Source organism: Larus michahellis, chromosome 3 (genome assembly GCF_964199755.1).
Source record: "Larus michahellis chromosome 3, bLarMic1.1, whole genome shotgun sequence".
NCBI classification, from domain to species: domain Eukaryota; kingdom Metazoa; phylum Chordata; class Aves; order Charadriiformes; family Laridae; genus Larus; species Larus michahellis.
Window position 1 is genome coordinate 50113271 of NC_133898.1, and position 5197 is coordinate 50118467.

General features: G+C 42.5%; 1 long non-coding RNA gene across 1 annotated transcript; it reads left to right on the forward strand.

The window, feature by feature from the left end:
* The first annotated feature begins 525 nt into the window (after nucleotides 1–525).
* On the forward strand, nucleotides 526–3469 carry LOC141740049 (uncharacterized). Its single transcript, XR_012585866.1, has 3 exons — nucleotides 526–816; nucleotides 893–1463; nucleotides 2976–3469. It is a non-coding gene; the product is annotated as an uncharacterized LOC141740049 (long non-coding RNA).
* Nucleotides 3470–5197: the final 1728 nt, after the last annotated feature.

A 5197-nucleotide genomic window follows, 5' to 3' on the forward strand; every position in this document is an offset into this window, starting at 1 on the left:
CAAGTCTTGCCCTCCACCTGGACACCGAGAGAAAGCTTACTTTAAGACACCATGCAGCTATGTCTAGCTTTTTAAATTTCACAGCTTATATCTGTCATTTTTCTGGTATTTACCCTACAGTAAAACGATGAGGTCAGTAAGCTCTGGGTCGCCTCATGGTGTTTAGATCCACAGAAGGAAGGACTTTATCCTAAAGTTTCAAACAAGACAAAACAATGAAAAAAGTGAACTATAACAGCTTTTAAGCCTGCAGTACTTGGTGATATTATCCAAGCTAACCGCCATCCATCTCAGCCCAAAAGGTTATGCTTTGTGTTGAATATGCCCTTCCTGCAAGATGGCATTTCAGAGTGCCTTCCAGTTGCTGGAGTGGTGTCTCTAGGGAGAAATTTAGCATTCTTGTAAGCTGCAGTCATTCAAAGGTTTCAAGAAATGGGTATTCTTAACTAGGGAGCAAAGCAGGTGCAGAAGTGCTTGCAGGAGGGTGGGGCCCAAGACACAACAGATCCCTTCACAAAGCCCAAACTAAGTTGTTAGATTTCTAAATGCTGCAGTAAGCTCAAAGCCCTGCAGCAAGGCAAGCGTGCTGACCTTACACGGCATCTCCAGAGCTGGAGTGGGGAGGGCTTGTTGAGAGACAGAGAGGTCTGTGCCGTCCCCGGCCTTGCGCAAGAGGTGAGCGCCAGATTTGCCACCGCCTCCCTCGTTGACAGGCTTACAGCCATGCAGGGTGTCACTCCCTTTCCAGGGCTGAAACCTTTGCTGGAGACAAGCAAATGCTGTAAGGATTGCAGCCTGATCACAGAGCCATAGCAAGTAAGCAAGTAACTTATTTCTTCCTTTAGTTTCTTTTAATCTGTAGAATTTATTATTTATTTTTATTTTATTTTAGGGTACGCTGCAGTGCAGCCAAAGGCTCTGCCAAGGTGGAGAAACCAAACCTGTGTTGTATTTCCTGAGGCTGATCAGCACAGATGATCAGATAAGAATTATTATGCCAGCTAAAAGGGGGTGGGCAGCGGTAAACACACACTTTTTGTATTATAAGCGAAGGGGGAATTCAGCAAATGTATTTTACAAGAAACATCTGCAGGTACCTGACAATAAAAATTGTTGAAGTCAATACAGGTGGAGTTTTGTTGGGTTCTTCCCTCCTCCCCCTCCAGACTTAGAGATGTTGCAGCTTTATTAACAGATGTCTTCATAATTTTTAATAATATTCATAATTACTAACTCAGATTCATGGGGCTGCATTTCATGAAGTATTTTTATACAGGCAAAAATAACCTCAGAGACATACCCAGCACTTTGTTGTTGCAATTTATACTGACAGATAGAAGATAACATTCAGACTAAAAGTCAGCAATAACAGTTGAGATAACGCTAGCCACCTCATGAAGCACAGCATGAAGATTTCCTGTCTACTAATGAAAACTTTGATGGCATCATTAGAGATAACCAAGGTATGGATCCCGCCAAAATAATATTAACATTTGAATATACTCACTATTTCTGTTTTGAAATGTAGTTTCCAGGCAAGCAGATGCACCTTAACCATTACTATTTCTGAAGAAAGATGTCTTTGGAGAAAAGGAAGACCCTCGTAGAACATAGGGTGGGTCCTACTCACAGTCACAGTTCCACCAAAGCCATAGGGAAAAGCACCGCTTCTTTAAGGTACTCTTGAAGCAGCAGAGTTTAAATATTCTTTCCCCTCCATTATTTATTTTTAAAAGAGGGGATAAAAAGCCATTTGTTAAATTAGATCATGACTGCTGGGAAGTAAGGCTCGTCAGGGAAACATTGTTGTGCCAGAAAAGCAATGCAGGCTGCCCAGGGCAACAATGGTTGGAAATTAGGGAACAAACTTAGCAAGGGCCCAAAAAGTCTGAAATCCTTGTAGGCAAAGGGCTCATTAAACATGCCCAATCACTACATTTATTTGCCCCAGGCAGCATCCTCTAAGGCTCACATAATTTAGCGGATGCGATGAAAAGCAGTCCGTTCTCCAAGCCTAAAGTGACAAGGACACATGGCTTGCTGGTTAACTCTCGGAGCAAGAGATCTGAACCTGCACTGGAAAAAGCGGCCTTAAACACGGTGCACTGAATTCAGGACCTGCTTGACAGAGCCTATTTATGATACAATGGGCACATGTATGAGGCACTTATTTATATGGGCACCCCAATTATTGCTTTGGTCCTTGAATAAGATTTATTTAAGAGGCCCTTTACCAATAGACTGCAAGCACGGTGTTTAGAAATTCCTCTTAATTTCACTACCAACAAACCCAGCTAAAAAACAGATGTAGTTATACTATTTTTGAACAGCAAACTTGCTTAGAGCCAATAAAGTGGCAGTGGTTCGTACAGGGCTGAAACAGATTTCCATCAATTGCGTAATTAGCCATACTCTGGAGTTTGTGCAAAACACAGATATTTAAGCAGCAGTTTCTATGGCTACCATCATTCTGCTCATTATCTTTGAAGGATTAGCCCAGAGATTTTCTTTAAGAGGCGCTAAGAAGGGAAAGTCATGATGGCGCACTACTACTTGGGATATGATGGATGTTAGAAGTACGATGAATTATTTTTCAAGAACACTGCTTTCAAGACCCTCTGTATGTTGGCCAAGTACATTTGTGCTTTTGGCACACGACCTGTCAGTTATGAACCTGGAAGAAGCTTTCCAGAGAGCAAAAACAGAGCAGAGTCCAGAGCTGCAGCCTAAAAATGGTTCAGTACATTGTGTGCCTTCACCTCCCCCAGCCCTACTGCTCCGGCCACAGCACAGAGAGGAAAGATCAGCAAACTGAAGACTTAATATCTAAGACTCAACTTACAAAGAGCTTTAATTTTATTAAGTTTTTGGAAGCAGCTGGAGGGGACAGAGGAGATTTCCTTTAAGAGTTAGAGGACCATGAAATGATGATTTTATCTCTACCAATTTTGCTTTTATGTCTGCATCTGTGACAGGAGGGAGTTGCTTCCAAGGCTTCAACAGGATCATTCTCTGCAGAACCAACTGAAAAAGGAGCTTCCTTCTCCCTGAGGAAACCCCTGGACTTCAAAGTGTGGTTTCTTTCCAAAAAAACAGACTGAAAAACAAATATCTTGTAAACTTTCACAAAAAAGGGAACAATTTTGTTCCAATGTTATTAAAAAGACTAATTGAGCACTTATGTAACTTTGGTTTCGATACAGAATTTTAGAAATCAGAACGTTATCCAAACATCCAGGGAAAGTCAACAAATTTACATGAGAAGCCTCCTAGTGCAGTTTTTTCTTGAGTCATGATTTTGTGGCCAAAGCACGAGACAGACCTTGGAAGTATGGGCCAGCACTGTGCTGAATCTGAGTTCTGGGTCAAAACTTGGGCAAGTCTTTGGTTCTCTGCACAGCTGAACTTGAAGAGCCCAGAAGAGGCCCCTCTTGTCTTGCACCAAGGAGAGAATCATGGCAAAGGGATGGTAAGTACCAAGCACAAAATAGTTCAGGACACGACTGCAGGCTTACCAGCCCAAGTAGAAAGAATGACACCTTTCTAGATGTTGCTCATCGTATACTCAAACTAAGACTTATGTGACTTTTACTACCAGCATCGTACAACCGCTGGTAGAATGCCCATAGGCTTTTAAACAGCTCCTGAAGTCTGAAAGGGAAACTAATGGCATTGCCAAGCACTGACAAGAAAGTTGGCATTCCTTCTCTTCTGTAATATGAGTAGAAATTCACAGGAGACTAACTCCCATTAAACTGGTTGCAGCCCTTCTATAGCTGGTTAAAAAAACCCAAAACTCCCCCCCCCCCAAATTAAAACAAACCACCAAACCCCACACAAACAACAAAACCAACAACCAAAAAACCATCACACCACAAAAGCCGCAAGTCCCAGAACATTAGTTCTTTAAGATTTTAAGAGTAGTTGTATATTTTGGAGAGTTTAGAAGTGCTGCGGGAACTTCACAGAGGCTTGAAACATTAAGTTATACCTTACATAACTGGGCATTAAATACAGGTGCTTTGTAGCACCTACTTTAGCATAGTCATGGTGGTACCGTACTATAACAGCATTTAAATCTCATCAGAATGCAGCCCTGTTGTGCTCAAAACTCAACACCCAGCTCTCTGAGAAAAGAGTTTCCCCTTGCTCTCTGTATGTCAAGGCAGACAGGAATTTTTAGGGAAAGTCTCTTTCTTCTAGTTTGTTACCACGCAGAAAACAATAGAATTTTCTTACTTAGGGGAGCCCCCCCACCCCCCAAACACTGATAGAAAGATACCAACTATTATAGAAGGCACCCCAGCCTCCCCACAGTATATGCAAAGCCTGGTCTCAAATCTTCAGTAACCTAGATGAGTATGTCAGTTGAAAGTTCGGCCATCTCTTAAACTTCCCTGTACCTAGATGCAAAATTAACGCTTACAATAATCAGCTCTGGAGGCCAAGAGGTGGCCCTCGCTGCTGCAAACCCCAGACCCCCAGCAGTCATTCTGGCAGCCATGGGCAGGAGAGCAGCAACACAGCAGCTGTAGCTGTAAGAACATATAATCCATGGAAAAGCAACTGCCACCACACACTCCTAGCTTAAACTTCAGTCCTACACCTCTTTGCTTTTATGTGGAGATAATTGTCTTCACACTTATTTCCCAACAGCAGTTCCTGTTATTATTTTCCTTTTCTTTTTTTAAAAGTACCTTTAAGAAGCTTAGATCACTATAAGCCCCCCAGCATGAGCAATAAAACGCACAGTAATCTCTCAAGCCATTTAAGACAAGTGATGGATGGCAGATGAGCCCAGTACACTGGGTTCCTCTTGTGTCACTGTTAAGCAGATTTGGAGTGGCTTCATGTTCCTCCAGTGGCAGGCTGCATCTCTAACAGGATAAACTTCAGTGTGCTAATTGGCACAGGCTACAAATTGGCTGCTGGTGCATGCCTAGAGGTTCTGGGCGATAGACTGAATGAAGTAAATTTCTGCGTAATTCCCAAAGAGATTTGGACTGAAGTCCTTAATCACAGTTTTAACAACAGAACAAGAATTCTGCTTTCTGTCGTTATCAGTTCACCAGTTCCGTGATGGCTTTTGCCTGCAAGTATTGGTCTCTTGGTTTGATTTCTGTGGTGCAATATCTAGGGCATGCTTACGTCTAAGTGGACCTTGCCATTAGGGAAGGAAAGGTGGAGAAGTCAGAAA